The sequence below is a fragment of the Poecilia formosa genome, unplaced genomic scaffold (genome assembly GCF_000485575.1).
Source record: "Poecilia formosa unplaced genomic scaffold, Poecilia_formosa-5.1.2 Scaffold29, whole genome shotgun sequence".
NCBI lineage: Eukaryota > Metazoa > Chordata > Actinopteri > Cyprinodontiformes > Poeciliidae > Poecilia > Poecilia formosa.
The window spans coordinates 1,096,697-1,113,506 of NW_006799968.1; the positions used below are offsets into that span (position 1 = coordinate 1,096,697).

General features: G+C 41.1%; 1 protein-coding gene and 1 long non-coding RNA gene across 5 annotated transcripts in view; one reads left to right on the forward strand and one right to left on the reverse strand.

The window, feature by feature from the left end:
• cd276 (CD276 molecule) overlaps positions 1-12,728 on the forward strand; it is an 82,691-nt gene extending 69,963 nt beyond the window's left edge. For all 4 annotated transcript variants that reach the window (XM_016670025.1, XM_007549033.2, XM_007549034.2 and 1 more), the window contains one exon: positions 11,814-12,728. The gene's annotated coding sequence lies outside the window, so the exon portion shown is untranslated. The remainder of the gene's footprint in view (positions 1-11,813) is intronic.
• Positions 1-16,810, reverse strand: part of LOC107835897 (uncharacterized) — a 25,205-nt gene continuing 8,395 nt past the window's right edge. Inside the window, exons 2-3 of the long non-coding RNA XR_001661735.1 lie at positions 5,894-6,172; positions 1-2,859 (exon numbers count right to left, since the gene is read on the reverse strand). This is a non-coding gene — a long non-coding RNA (uncharacterized LOC107835897). The remainder of the gene's footprint in view (positions 2,860-5,893; positions 6,173-16,810) is intronic.

A 16,810-nucleotide genomic window follows, 5' to 3' on the forward strand; every position in this document is an offset into this window, starting at 1 on the left:
CTGTTCCTCCAGAATTGATGCAGATGTATTGAGAAGAAAAACTTAACTACAATTTTTATCAGTACAAAAGTGGTACATTTAACTCTCTGATCTTCCTCAGACATGCCACAGGCAGAAGTTTTGCAAGGTCACTCGTGCCGGTATTGTGTGGTATTCACCGAGCCTCTAATTCTTACTTTAATAACCAGCAGTTTGACGTCAGTTGAGTGAATGTTTTTTATGACGAGTCGGGACAGTTACAGCTTGTTTTTATGACACCCTGATTGGTCATTGCCATAAAGCTGCAGCTTACACAGTGAGTGGAACAAGATGAAAGGTGCAGAAAGTAATTTCCTGTAACCAGCCAAAATAAAGTCTGACCAGCAGGAGTCAAAGAGAGGACATTTGTCATTACTGGAGTATCCACTGACCTTCACCGAGATTATTACGTCGAGCTAATATCCTGCAAGCCCCTGGACCTCCTTGCTGCTGAATCACCCCGGATCAATTATTCTAATATTTCTGTGGCAGTTTTGCTATTGATTTATGCATTTATGCAGAATGCAGCATATCTTATTTAATAAAGGCTCTGCATTTAATTAAGTCCTTTCAGAGTCAGGAAGCACTTTGGCTACAAAAACCTCTTCCTTATCGATACATGTTCACATGTGACTGATGTTTAGGAATAACAAAAAATTTGTTTTATTACTTTCAGCACATGTTAAAGAGGTCACTTGATATTTGATGCACAGCGCTGTCAACATTAGTGGTCTGTCCATGTTGTCTGTTATAACTATAACTCACTAATAGTATTAGATTTTCACAGCATGTTAACTTTAGGTAAAAATACCATGGCGTCACATTAGATGCGTCAAAGCAAATATGCTAACAAGATCTAGCTTAGTTAGAACAGCAGCATGTATTCCTACTGCTGCTAAAATGACAGATTGTACAAAGTTGCATCTCTTACTTAATCCCTAAGGTTACATTGTCTGCCCACCCTAAGACCTTCAACTCTTCTGAGACAGCTTTTCACAAGGTTTAGTGATGTGTGTATTCATTTTTTTGACCACTCTAACATGAGTCTATTTACAAGGTGACGTTGGACAAGAAGGCCTGAGTCGCAGTCTCTGGTCCAAGTCATCCCAAAAGTCTTCTTTCGGGTTAAGGACAGGATTAGGATACACACTTCGCTACAACGAAGGGGTCGATCCATCCCAACAGAATCAAGTGTTAAAACTTCTTAAATACCAGATAAACATTCTTCAAGACTAAATTGAACACATTCTATCATCTGAAGTGAAAACATATCCTCCAGGTAACATGGTGCAGAGAAAACTCACTGCTATATTTTTATGAAGTGGATGGAAATCTCTGCCATGGACTGGCGACTTGTCCAGGGTGAACCCGGCCTCTCGCCCGAAATGCCAGCACCCCTCACTGCCCTCACTGGGGACAAAGTGTAAGAACATGGATGGAGGGAAATCCCTGGGTTCATATTTCCTCTTTAATCTAATTATATATTAAGGGAATCATACTGAGCCTTGGCATGGCCTGAGATCGCTGCAAATGAGTAGAGAAGAAATGTTGAAAACATCGGCATAAAGGGAATAAAGGGAACTCAGTGAAATAAGGAGCAGCATGGGTGATCCCGGTTGTCCACCAGAAGAGTTTCGGTGAATTCCAATGAGAGTGCTGATTGCATTAGAAAATGTCCCCTATAGGTACAATTAGTGCTGCATAACGGCCCCCTGGAAGGTTCTTTGGCAAATATGGGAAATATCGATTCATTTTGCTCTTATATATTCACTTAATCTCTGGCCTGTCATGTTGAGAATACATCTCATTGTTATACTCCCCCGCCCCCCCGCTTGTCACGGCTCAGGCTTTGCTCTGTCACAGTTTTCTCAGTACATTCAGCATTGTGCTTCGGAGCGCTATTCTCCTGGGACGAGAGAGATACAAAAATGGTAGAATGCAAGGAAAGCTAACCTAAGTGTATTTTAAGAAGCTGCAGCTGCCAGATGTACAGTAATCAATAGGACGGGAGGTTTTTTGGTGTTACAATAACAGTGAAAGGTGCTGAAAGCCCCTTTTAGACCAGACTTTTGTTTCATTGTCTTTGCGCCCACAGATTGAGGGTTGGGGTGAAGTTAATCTGTAAGTCACAGGACATTTTGATGGACATAGTCACATAGATTGATGATGATGTGTCAATCCTCAAGGCAGCGCATGTCTTGAAACTTTTGTGTTTGACATCCAGCACACCTGAATCAAATCCCTGAATTACCTCCTCATGCACCCAAATTCTACAGAATCCTGCTGATGACATAATTCAGCTATGTTGAAACCTGAGTTATGTCATCAGCAGGTCATTAACTGTTGACAGAGGGGCCCACATAAAAGTTGAAGAACACTGGCCCTCCAGGACTGGAGTTGGACACCTTGAAAAAGTATCTGAGATGCAGGCGACTAAGAAAGTGAAATGTTTTGTTGTAAACAGTGTAATTTTGGGACAGATGCTCAAATGATTCTAGTCTTAAATATATATATATATAGAGAGAGAGATAAAAACGTGTAATGACCACAGTCAAAATAAAAACTTAAGAGGAATATTCAATTCGACTGAATTACCGCAGCCCTACGAGGTTTCTACTAAAGTGTGCACCATGAAGATTTTTAGGGACGTATTTTTCAAATTCTTCCAATTTGAAAAATACCTCCCTATTTTATCAAATAGATAAAATGCTATTAAAGTATTCTACAGGTTATAAAGAACCAAGGTTTTACTCACCATAAACCAATATGTCGGATCATATCAAATTTCGTGTTCTTTGTCTTGTTTTTCCCCAGTCAAAAACTCGTTCAAGAGTTCCCCTCCTGTGAGGTTACACAAGGATAGGCTTTCAGTGGAGCTAATAACCAAATGTAGTAGCTCATATTTAATCAAAAACAAACTGCAATGGACAGTTGTGCTGTGTAGCAATGTCCGGTGCTGTTGAAAACCTTGGCAAACATCTACATCAAATAATCCAGTCAAAAAAAAAAAAATCAAATATAAAACGTATCATGCCTGATCTACTTTTTTTCTTGCCTTTGTAGTATTTTAAGGGGATGAAACTTGGCAATATGGGAGCTTTGATAGGAGTTGCACAGTGACTGGATCCCTGATCAATGACAGCTAATGAACGCAGCGAGAGTTCTGCTCCGCTTGCCTCTCGACAGAGAGCTGACTTCTCTAGAGAGGTCCTGTTTTTTTCCAGAAAGGCAAAGGAGCCTTCACTGAAACCAGCTGCCTGTGGGCTCAATTAACCATTATAGATTACTCATGTTGCAGATGAGAGGGGAGATACAAAATCAGCGGTGTGTTGACGCTGAAATACATGAGTGTACAAAAAGAAGTGCGTGAGTATACTGGAAAGTGGACATGAGACCGGATTGCAAGCGGTAGGAGCATATAAAAGATTTAAAAACCCTGCAAACTCAAAATAGGGTTATACCTAGCAGGATAAAGGATTCCTAGATTTATGTAGCATATTGACCTTTGCTTGTTTTAGCCTCCATATTTCAAATTCAAGGTAACTTATAGAAGACTGGCATACTACCATGTTTGCCCCAGTGCTTTGGATTGGGTGTTCTGAACCATTGAGGCATCACACTTCTCCGCCTTGCAGAGAAAGCATACTTACTAGGTGTCGGAAAGGAGGCTCTGACTCTCGTTGTCGAGGCTTAGATTCAGGAAGAGTTGTGTGATTTTCCTCATGGCCTTGGAGAACAAGCTCAGGGTCTTTGAAGACTTGGTGAGGGAATCATGGGACTTTATCGGTCCAGTACAACATTGAAAGTCTTTTGACCGTGTTTCATTTGAGTGGTGTTGCAAGGCTACAAAATGCAGTTGATCTTTTTAACCCTCCTGCAGACTTAAGAGATGGGGGTCCATTGAATCCCATAAGCTTTATACCCTGTGCACTTTTTCAAGTTTTCTGTTTTTTGTGTGTGTGGTTTTGGAAACTGACGGTCTGACGGGACACCCTGGGCGCTAACCCCGCTGTCCGAATGCGACATCTGTTGCTTTCCTCCTGAGCGTCGCACTAAGACTGCGGGAGGCTCAAGAGCTATGTGATTTCTGTACAGTCAAATGTGTCCACAAATGTTTTTTTTTTTTTACATGAGCATGAGATGTGGATCATGACCTAAAGTACAAGATCCCACATCTTGATCCCGAGTACGATCGGATGAAACGAGTATCTCCTGTACGGATGGACGGAACACATGCAGAAAGTCAATAGTTGTATTAAATCTCCAGCTTTAATGATAGTATTCACTGTTATTATTGTTATATGAAGTTGCGTTGTCTAACATTGCTCTCTCAAGCAGTCTACTCTGTGCCTCTGGATGAAAAGGACATTTCATGAAAACTTGTCAAATCCATGTGTGATTGTTGCTTTGTCAACGTAAAATAAAAAAGTGAGTTTTCTCTTGGGTGTTAAAAACTTTTCACATCAAGCACTATATGCCTGGCAGACAGGTTGAAGTCTTATTAGTTAGAAGCTAATATCAGCATATTGTTTACAAAGCTGTGGCCTATCAAAGAGGATTTGTTCCACACAGGAAAATTTAAAGTTGGCAAAAAAACAAACAACAAAAAAAAAAAACCCTAACCGCTGAGCAGCCTCCCCACTGTGATGGGAATATGCAGAACATATTGCCCAGAACTTTCATGGTTAGCTTCCTGAAGTCTGCAAGCATCGTAGCGTGGTCATGAAACTTGGAGAGAAATTTGCACACATGCAAATGGACTGAGCTGCAATGGCCATATTTCTACATGTATGCTCTGCGCCTCAGAGCTTCTTCATTAACTTAAGAGGAAGAAGCATCACAATAAAAAAAATAAAAACATGGCACTATTTCTTTAACAATCTGGTGCTCAGAGCGGCTGATTGTTAGAAAGTGAATTAGGACTGAAAGTTTTTTTATGCTGCACACAACTGAGATGTAGCAAATTAATCTATTTTTGTACGGCACTTTTTATACAGACAAGTGTAATAAAGAATCATTTGTAGAGGTGGTGGAGGTAGAAAAAGCATTCAGATGATTAAAGCAAGCTAACAAAGAAGACGATAAACTGAGGAAACTGGCAATGTAATAAAACACTTGCTAAAATGGCTAATTAACAAAATTCAGTAACATTATAAATATTCAAATCTCAGCGGTCAGCAGAATCAAAAGCTACACTTTTGTTTAGTAAAACCAGCCGTGAAGGTTCGTTCTGATCCATATTACACCCAAATTTATGAAAGACTCTACATCTTGATTTAAAAGAACTCAGTGTTTCAGCATCTTTGCAGTTTCCTCTAAGTTTGTTCCAGATTTGTGGTGCATCGAATCTGATCGGTGCGTCTCCATGTTTGGTTCTGATTCTGGGGTTGCAGAGTAGACTGTAACTATTAGGTCTGAAAGGTTAATAAAACAACAACAGCAGCAGATCTTTAATGTTTTTCTTTAATGTATTTTAGAGTTTACATGAGGTTTTAATTGATTAAGAACATGCTATCCTAAAAGTTTTCCAACACTCAACTGGTTCATTAGTTAAAAGGAACTCATTTTGTTCTCATTTGCTAAAATGACCTGTGCATTCACTTGAACACACTCCATTTAGTTTGTGCAGTCTGCTAATAAGAGCGTGGCGAGGCAGTGGCTGTAATCTAATAACACAGAAGTATTTTTAATTGAACAACAGCTTTAATACGCAGACTTGGTGCAAATCAGAAAAGGTGCTCTCAGGAACCCCAAGCCCTGCGAATCGTGTGTTGGTGTCGGGCTGAACTGCGCCTCTGGCTGAGCGTTAACTCTTTGACTGAACTCCTCAAAGTCACTTGCTCTCGCTCATTTCATCTTAAAAGGTGACACTCACCTTCACGCCGCATCTGGGAGCAAATCCATCACAACACAGGTGGGAGACGTCTGCTACGCCGTCCTGTGTGACTCTAAATATTCATCCAGATTAACACGCTGACAAAATAAGGCCCGTAAGGTAAGTGATTGACTTGCCTGAAGAGGTGGACGGCATCCCAATATGTGCGCTGAACAAACAGGGGAGTCTTTCTTCTCTCATCCCGCTATCTTCCTTCAGGTACCGAGTCACCTCGCCTTTGGGGTTTACCACAGGAGTCTCTTCAAATGATCCTCTAGTCTAAAGTGAAAAATCAAGATTAATGCACTTCCACGTCCCACCCAGGCTCAGAGGGGGGCGAAGGAGGGAGAGAGGGGATCTCATAATTAACACCAGGGGGGCTGCAGAGTGTTTTTTAGAGAGAGGCTGGGCCATACCATGTAGGGGGGGAAAAAAAAAAAAAAACAGATCAAGGGGTATGATTTTTTTTTTTCTTTTGTGTGTGCGTGATACATGCCGCTGCTTTCGAATAACACTGTGGCAACAGAATGAACTGTCAGACGCCTCACTCTGGCTTAGTGTTATTGGGATAAAGTGGAAAGGCCTGTAGCGGGAGCTGCTGCATTACTCCATCATTCAAGCAGTGATCATTGTTATGTGTTGTGACCTATGTGAATTATCACTGCTCAGGACTCTTCCTTCTGTTTCTTTTCTTTTTTTTTTCTCCCGCAGAGACCTGCTCCTGCAGAGTCTACATATTTCAACGGTGTTTCCTGTTTCCAGTAACTGTCTGCCACATCCTCTCATGTTCCTGTACAATATCAACCCAAGGCACAAAACATGCGGGAGCGGCTACATTACAGGCTTCAGCAAACAAAGAGGCATATAGAAAACTTGCCAAAACACAAACTTAGATGTGTTTTGTTGGGATTTTATGACCGACACAGAACAGGGACGGACGCGTGTGGGTGGGGAAAAAGAATGCATACATTTTTTGCGAATACAAATGAAAAGGTGTGGCGCGTATCACCGTTCACTGCACTAACAGCTGCAAGGCTTTTCGTGTATCTGCTGTATCTATAAGTTTCACACACAAAGAGACAGAAGCCGTTTGCCCTTTCTGCTTTGTACACTTCTCAAACTTATTCAAATTGGATGGAGAGATTATCAAGGTTATCGTAGCTTTTTTTTTTGTTGCATTCTTCCATAAAAGCAGGACTTGCTGGCTTACATCACTGAGCTGTTTTCTCGACAGATTCTCCCACCTGAGCTGCGGATCCTTGTAGCTCCTCTTGAGTTACCATGAGAATCTGTCGTTATAACTTGACAAACTGTGAGACGATTTTGCAAGGTACTCTGTGTGTACCTTTTTTAAAGCCAAAAATCCCTAGTCACCCCTGTTCCTGTTACATTTTCCTCCTAATGAGCGAGACTTTCGCCGCCGTTTAAAGCGGTGTTTGATCCATAGTTTCTCCGGCTTCCAAAACATCTTTTAAAGGGTTTTTTTCTTTGGACTTCCGCTGTATATTTTCTCATTATCAGTCCTGTATTTGACCAATACTCAAGCGACGAACCAATTATATCGCTGCAAGCCTGCCCCAAATTCTAGCAGGCATTTTGTTGTGGATTTTTTAAATAAATGTATGAAAAATAATGCAGTTTGCAGCTCAGTAGTAGTATTTTTAAGGGCTTTGTTGAAAAGTTGTCATACAGTAGATTATCAACTAAAGGTTCATGCGTCTCTTCTGCCCTGTGCCAGGTCATTACTGAATGTTATCCCCCTATTTGTTAAAAAATAAAACTCTTAGAAACTGTTCAGTAAAGGATCTCTGGGTCCTTAGAAGCAAATTATGAAACCGTTTGGATTAGATTAACAATTTTCTGCAGTGTTGTACACCATGGAGATTTGATAAATTGCAACATTTTACAGTATTTTTTTTTTGTATGTTTACAATTGATTTGCCCAATAAAAAAATAAATAAATAAATACAAACTACAGTTTTATATGATTTTTTTGGGTTGGTCCTGATCCCACCTGGCATCGGCTCATAAGCGTCAGACTGGGCTCCCTGTTGTTTGGATCATACATATCGTGCATTTCTGTTTTTGACTGGAGAAAGAGAGCTGGAGCGGTTGCAGCTTTTCTTGTGCCAGGATCTGATAAAAGCACCATCATCATACAGTTTAGTGTCAGTCTTGAGTGAAGACCACCCTCTAATGTGAGTGACTGCAGCTGCTTTGGGGCTTCGCTGCCTCGACGGTTCATTTGGAGTTCATAGCCACTGCCACTCAGGACACATACATGGATTTAGAAATAGATTTCTGGAGCCTTTCCAGAAGTTTCCCATTGGACATTTAAGATGGAGAATTTGAAAATATTTCGCATCGGAAATATATTCTTTATAATTAAGGGAACTTATAGAAAGTTATTGGAATTTATCGGGCAGAAACGAATACGTTTTTGTTTTACCAAATGCAGTATGTTGTGTATTTGGTCTTGTATCTTGCGTCAGGTATTTGTTGTATGTCTTTTGCTGCCATCTTGGCCAGGTCACACTTGGAAAAGTTTTTTTTTTTTAATCTCAATGAATTGTTTGTTCCCGCTAAATAAAGGATATATACAACTGAAAATAGCACGTCCTAGTAACACAAAGTCAGTTATTGCTAAAATTCTGACAATTTTACAAAATCACTTGATTGAACCATGAAGTGAAATACTTCTCGTCGGTAAAGCCTCTCTCCCAACACCTTAGTTAGCAAATCTGGACAATCGATCTGAACATTTCTATCTCCATTAAGGAAATCAGACTCCCTAATGGGAGGTTTCAAAACAACTATGATGGCATTGTTTATATTGGAGGTGTCACTTATGAATAGTAATGTCTAACGTTGGTGATATGTAAACATCTCCCCTGCTAGTTTAATGCCAATGGGACCGTGGAGCACCACCGTTTGCTTGGTGCATTTCCATGCGTGGTTGAGCCTAATAACAATTGCCTATTATATTTCTTCCCACGCTGATGAGTCTAACCACTGTTTAAATATATTCCACACCTCTCTATTCGTGTCCTGCTGGACCCTTGGGATCCTGTTTTCATTGCAGGCTTGTAAAGGTATCTGCTTAAATGTAAATGTATCCTTAAAGGCAGAGCTTGTGTATCCTCTGCAAGCGGTGCGCATTATACTTTGTAATTATCCATTGTGTGCAGAGAAACTGCCGTGATGTGTTTTTCATCATCAGGTAATCCTCTCCTAAGTATCACTAAAGTTTAGCGGCTTCCTCATTATGCTGACTTCGTCTTCAAGGTTATTCCCAGTCATTTGCTTTCTCAGAGCGATGCCTGGCATCGGGCTTTGATAGTTGCTCCGATTGTTGTTGTTGTTTCTGTCAAAGTCAAAAACTATGGCTGCGGAGGTGGGGATTTTTTTTTTTTTACAAGTACACTTTGCTTTAAGCCGAGCTAGACAACTGGTGGAGGTAAAAAAATAAATAATTTTCATTTCGATGTAAATGAGGACAGACTGTGGTTTTTAACGCTTTGTTAGATTAAACCCATTGCACCGTTCTTGTAACCAGCCTCCTATATCCTTAGTAAATTAGCCCGCGATCCGGTTTACCTGCACTAAATGGATCTGTCCATCAGCTTGTCTCCGAGTTGTTAGGGCAGAGGTTTCGTTGTTTCTGCCGTGACTGCTTTGGCTCCTCCTGACTGAGAGAAGCTGATTGTTGGAAATGTTGGAAGGGATTTTATTCTTTGAGTCCTTTCGCCTGGAAGAGTTATTTTAGACGACTCCAAATAGCTCTGCACCTCTGTGAAAGTGCAGGGTTTTTTTGTTTTTTATTATTTCCATTTTTCACCTCTGACCCTCTCTCACTCAACCATTCCACTTTGAAACACTCTTACTTAGCGATCTCTCGAGGGACATTGAGGGATTTGAATGTGACGAACAATGCATGTGTGAGAATTGCGTTGTATTCATTTGGGTGATGGATAAGATGGCAGGTCGGATTGCATCCTGACAGGGAGCAAATGGAAGCCTGAGTGCATTTTTTTTTCTTCTTTCTTTAAGAATCTCCGTTTAGCAGATATTATTTTCTGGCAGCTTTTGTAATTTGCAGAGATTTCCATTGTTTGCAACGGCAGACTCTCTAACTGCGTCAGTTTTTGTTTTGACATTTTCAAGCAGTTAGCGGTGCCTGTAGGGTTTTCATTCAGAATTACAGCGCATCGCACCGGCTCTCATGTGTAAAATATAATAAAGGGATGATAATTAGTGTCAGTTATGCGCTACGAACAGCTTCCTGACCGAACTATAACTGGAATGGATTATGAAACGAGTTCTTAAAAGGTGAGACAAGACAAGAACAAGACAAAGGAATGAGGACGAGTGTAGACAGCTGACATCCGAACGGAACACAAACAGATATTCCCTCCATCCCAAGTCAGAGATTATTACTTCCTCTCAGATTACACACAGTATGTGCAATATCTGGAAACTGAAATGAATCGCCTCCCTGATAACCGGTTGGACCGTTATCAATTAAAACTGGTTTCAATAATGTTAAACTTCCGAGCCTATAGCTGTAGCTAAGCTATGTTGCCTTTAAAAGCTTCAAGTAGGGGGACGTCATGTGTGACACAATTAAATTCCACCCGAGTTAATTCAAACTGTTTAATGATGCAAGGAGAACAATTTCTTTCTCAGTGGGGTGGTCCGCATGGGCTACGAGGAAGGAGCAGTTCAGAGAGACATGCAGAGAGGATGTCTTGATTTAAAGAGATGTGTTGGTTGTTGGGGTGTTGTAGCTGGTAATTTCATGATGGTAAATGTGTGTGGAGTGTATTTGTTCAAATTATTTCACACACCAATCAGGCATAGCATTATAACATGCCTAAGAGTGTCGCTCCCTCTTTTGCTGTGCCAGATCCCTGAGTGTGTGCTGTGATTTCTGGCACCAACGTGCCAGCAGCAGATGTCTTAACTCCTGTAAGCTGTGGTGTGGCTCCACTATGGATTGGATCTCTTTTTTTTCCTGTGCAGATGCTGGATTGGGTTGAGATCTGGGGGAATCTGGAGGCCAGGTGCACATCTTAAGCTTACTTTCATGCACTTCAAACCATTGCTCAACCAGTTTTAGCTTGGGGCAATACCCTGTTGAGAGAGCGCACAGCCATCAGAGAATACTGTCTTAATGAGGCAGGTGGTCCATGTCAAAGTCACAAAATGACATAACTATGGATAATAAGACCCAAGGGTCTCTAGGACATCGTCCAAAGCATCACACTACCTCAATCAGTTTGCCTTTTTTCTGCAATGCACTTGTACTATTTTTGTTTTTCCTCAGGTTGCATTATCCTGCTGAAAGAAGTCTCTGCATTCAGGGAATTACCTTTATCATCATCACAACATTAACTTCTTAAACATCCTGAGCCACAGTAGCTCATCTGTAGGGTCGGACCACATGGGGCGGCCTTCGCTCATCATGTGACTCATGGGGCTTTTGGGGTTTACTGAGGCATCGTCGCTGTTTTCCCCATCGCTCCCTCCTCGAACAACTTGAGCTGCAGTTTCCTCTGACCTAGCCATCTTGCCGTTACAGTTGCCCTTGTCATACTTGCCTTTCTTACCTTTAAGACATCAACTTTGAGGATAAAATGTCTACTTGCTGCTTAATATATGCCATCCATTAATAGGTAGCATGGCTCAAAGATAATCAGTGTTATTCACTGCAGACCGACCTCACCGCAGGGGTGAGTGGTCGTAATCTGATGCTTCATCAGTGTATGTGGCTGCAATCTCTACTGCAGATACGTTTTTTTTCCCTACATAATAGGTTAGATTTGCTTTTTTTACTCAGGTTTCTTTCTTCATGTCCTTTGCTATAAAGAACCCAAACTTATCTGTGTTTTGTTTTTTTTGTGTGCGTGTCTCTTTTCAGAAGTCGAGGCCAGACAGTCGGGGTGGAAGAAGGAGGAGATGAGTCTGGCGGGTAATCCCAGTCCACCTATCCATCAACCTGGAGACTGTTTCCAGCATCCCCTGCAGAATGTCAAAGCCTCGCTGAGCAGAAGATGAGTCCATCATCTCCTTTCTTAGGTTTTCCCTCGAGTTCCCACCCAAACACATAAACACATCATGTGCCATTAGTTTCTATTGCCTTCCTTTCATTCTCTCGACGGAGACGCGCAACGGCGGGTAAACGCAGTTGAATGAGTCGTGTTGCCTGCGACACGAAGAGCGGCGGGCGCTTTTGAAAACGACAGGATGTGACAGGATCCTTTGTCTGTCACTGACATCACTCTGCATGCGTCGCGATGGGGCGTGTGCCAGAGATCTGCTGTCTAATAGGAAGTGAGACACTTAAAGAGATGACCCTGCTTCAGTTGCCAGAGAGAGAGAGAGAGCGAGCGAGCGAGCGAGCCCGGCTCTCCTATTACGCTGCAACTTGCTAATTAGCGTCTGTCGCTGGAGTAACTTGTACCTGTCAGTGTGCGCCGCTCTCCTATATTCAGTAAGTCGAGGCAATTGAAAGTGAACGCCAGCGAAGCTCCAACAAACTGCAAATGGCGGATGTGAAACACTCTGATCCCTCTCCCTGACCCGACAGCTTTTACATGTAAGAAATTGTTTTTAATGAAGAAAGACAATCTCGGCTAGTTTCTACAGCTGACGCCGAATGTTTTATCTCTTCCGGCCTGCGGGGTGTACATTTTTTTTTTTATTGCATCCTTTTGAAGTACTTAAGCGAGTCCCAGTGCCATATGCCTATGTATGAATACCAAAGCCATTTGTTTGAAATAATGAAAAAAAAACCCAGTGCCTATTTACATTAAAGAGACATGGTGAAACTGTCGGCTCATTGGTAGTTATTGGTTTTGTTCTTGGGTGGGGACTCTCGATCTTCATTCAGCTGGAACAAGGTCGAGTTTATTACAGACGCTTCTTCCCTTCCACCGCAGGATTAGCCAGGCTGTTCAAATTCACCCTTCCACATTCCATTAGGTGATTTATCCGCCAACTACACTCCATAATGAGCAAAGCGTGAATTACGGTCAAAGTAATATAAATATTTCATTTACATGCAGATCAACTCTGACATGCTGAATTGTTCCCAGTTAGACGCAGTCCTATTTTGGGGCTAATCTCTCTCTGTTTGCAGATGCTCAGTCATTGCAAACATTTTACTCGTTTTGAATAATGGATTTTCTCTGCGAATGTTTGTTGCTGTCATATGCTGAATAGCTACCTTGCATCAAGTCTGACTTCAGTAACCATTACTGAAATACCTCTCAGCCTCCACACACACACACACACACACGCGCGCATTCACACATAACACGTCTTTCTATCTTCACAAGGACTTTACATTGACTTCCAGTCATTTTTGATTAATTTCTATAGCCTTACACTGACCTTTACCGTAAACCTACCCAATACCAGTACATGCCTAACCCTAACCCTAAACTCAACTCACACAAACAGCAATTCTTCCTGTAGGGCCCAGGATTTGGGCCCCATAAGGAGAAGCGGATCCTCATAACATAGCATTTCTTGGAGATAGGGGCCTTGCAAGGTGAGGAATGCTAAAACACATACAGACACGCTCACAAAACACTCACTGTCCTCTGTTTAAGCTGTGTGAGAGTGTTGATCAAACCCCAGGTTGTGCCCAAACATCCAGATCTCTCTGTACAGTCGTCCTTGACCTTGGTCTGTGTCCTCACGCCCCAGACGCCTGCGTGAAATTAAATTACAGATTAGTGGCTCCAGGCCCAAAGAGGGGTTTATTTGGTTGGCTCTTCTCTGAGAAGCGCTCATTTTCTCATTCAGGAATTGGGAAGGGGTGAAATGCAGTGGGAATTAAGGAAGAAAGTGCCAGTCTTGGAAGATATTTTCGTATTCTGTGAGCGAGGGATGCCCAAATACTGAAATCTCTGCAAAGACTTCTAAATCTCATAGGAAGAGGGGATAGATGCCCAGTGGAAATAGGTTTTTCAGTTGTATAAACTGGTGCTTGGAAGCCAAAATAACACTTGTCTGTATTTGTGTAGAAATATTTTTTCTCTCTCGTCAAAAAGGACAAGACTGAAAAGAAGCACAATTTTTTTTTTCAGCCCCTGAATGTGGAGTCTGGAAATTAAAAGTCATTCTCGTGAGACAAAAGAAGAAAACGGCAGGCCGTCTTTAATTTAGAAGTCTGTCAAGCCTTTCGCAATCCCTAATTCCAAATTGCATTCACCTTGCATAGCATTCAAACACAAGTGACCCGCTCAGTTGGCAGTGAAAAGGGGTCTGGTGCTACTACATCACAAACAGTGACTTAGGCTTTAGATTTTCTTTTCCAAAAATGTGTTTTTTTTCCCTTTAAAAAACAACAAAAAAACACTTTCAGAAACAAAAGGAAGCAGTTTTTAAACCGTTTACCTTTCATTGTGTTCAAGCTTGTAGCTCACAATATTTATATTTATTTCCATGTCAAGAATCAAGAACAATATGAACAAATCATACAGAAACAAAGTTGCAGCTAAGGAAGCAGCCAAAAACAATAAGAGTTTGTTTGAGGCACCAATGGTGTTAGCTGTTTTTTTATTCAAAACACTAAAAATCTGACATCGTTTAAATGTTGAAATGTTTGTCCCACTCCTGTTCTTCTCTGATGTTCACCATTTTTGATTTTCTTTTAATTGTTATGACTGTCTAGGGGTGGCCAGACTCTAACATGTATGCAGGTCTCACTTCTTTGGACATAATCAGCTTTTTAAGTTTGAAACTGACCTACAGTATATGAGCTTTTCGGAGGACACTCCCAGTCATATAGCTCAAACCTGGTTGAAGTTAGTATTCTCACAATAAAATGTTAAAAAGACACCTAATATTACATACTAAATAGAGGACAGAAAATTGTGTGGTAACATTTGTTATTTACCATATATGGTAGTGCCTTTCTGATTAAGAGGGCATGGTTCAAATGTTTATATTTCTGTGTGAAAAGTGCCTTTAACTGCTTTGAAAAATCTATTGTAATTTAGTTGTCATACTTTTTTTTTGGCTTTATTAGTATTTTAGGAAGTAACATATGAAGATGTCAGGGCTTTAATTTCTATATAAATTGTCAATACACCTGGGTTTGAAGTTGCAGATGCCATGGTGGGGATGAGCATATAACTTTTGAAACAAACATAGATGCTTTCCAGGAGTTGTGATGTTTGCAGGTCCGTGTCTTTTCAAACTTTATTTGAATGTAAAATGTTCTCGAGCGTCAAATAACCAGACACAGATGCAAATAATTACAGATGCATGGCATAACTCCAAGAACAGCTGATGGGAAAACATTCACAAACAGAAACCAGAATAAAAATAACACCAGTTCTTGATGTTGTTTAGACTGACTTTTTTGTTTTTTCGTCAAAACTGGTTTTATGAAGCATATAAACAAGTTTACAGTCACATAGTTTATTTTTCCCCAAAAGTTTTCCTTTCTTTTTTTTTTAATATATAATTTACCACAATCTGCCTCACACTGCAGTCCAAAGATACAGGATATTAATCATAGCACACGCACTGCCATGCTGCATTTAACTTGATGCAGACAGAAGCCCTCATTAAAGTCGTTGGTCGAATTAGGACAGCTTTGCTCTTTAAATTTTAGTACGCCGATGATGCCCTGATTAAAAAATTTTTTTTCCTCAAATTTTATTTAGTACACACTCAACAATGTGACAGACTTTTACTGCTTCATAAACAATATCTGATCAAAATGGAGGAGACAAATGCCAAGTTCTTCTCTGTGTGGATTTACACCTGGCCTGCATTCAGCTCGCAATGGACCACCTGAGGTCAGTGGCTCTCTGGCCAACTAGTCTGGAAAGAGAGATTAGTTTGTTTCAGTTTAATAAAAAGTCTGATCCACATCAGAGACAGCGAGCGAATGCAATTACGCAGATGGTAGTAAAGAAAACCAGCCCCTGGACCAGGATTGAAGACCGCTGTGCAGTTGGTTAACAAGAGGAAATACAGAGCTAATCTATCACAACTTATCAAGATGCATGTAAATAAATAGCCGTGGCTGCTGTAGCTGGTGGGTCAGCTACTTGGAGCATAGGTGCAGCAAACACCAGCGGTTCAGCTCACCGTCTGTATTGTTATTTTGTTCTGGAAAAGGAAAAATATTTTTTTTCTGTCAGAGGTTTATGACTTTGTTCTTAATGCTGTGGAGACAAAAAAGACCAAGGAGTGGGAGTGGATTTGCATGAAATGCATTTTTTCAAGCCAATATTACTCATATAAACCTCTGCTGCAATGCTAACTATGAGCTCTTAATTGAACTGCTCACCAGAGCTTTTCTTTTCAATATTTTAAATAAAAATCCCCAAATGGGCAAACTTTGAGAATAATTTGTAGTTTCGTTCCACAGAAAACTCTACGAACAGGTGAATACGTGGACTCTGAACCGCAAATGTTTCGCAGCGCGTTTTGGCTGGACCAATCATCTGCCACCTGGAAAAAATCATTGGAGTTACGGTGTGGTTACACGCACACAAGAGTTAATACAATACTGTTGTGATTAGGAGAGAGAACATTCACGCCAGACATTGAACTGCTGACAATATCTCGCTGTTTTATTCGCCTCACCAATCCCAGCAGCTGTAACACACAGTGGTCTACATGCACCTCAGAGCCAATGGGAGAGCAGCTGCTCGTCTGATTGCTTTTGTCATTCATAGACTGGACTTGATTTCCTCGGAGGTTCCCAAAATTGTCCATTGAAATCTCGGCAGCTGTATTTTAAGAACAAATGTCACACGAGCCACAACTCTAGAAGACACTGTCACGGATGATGCATACAGATCACGACCAATACCTCTGCTTTGTGCTGATACAGATTTATACACAGCTATGACAATACACAGATCTGCTGTGGGACACGTGACAAGT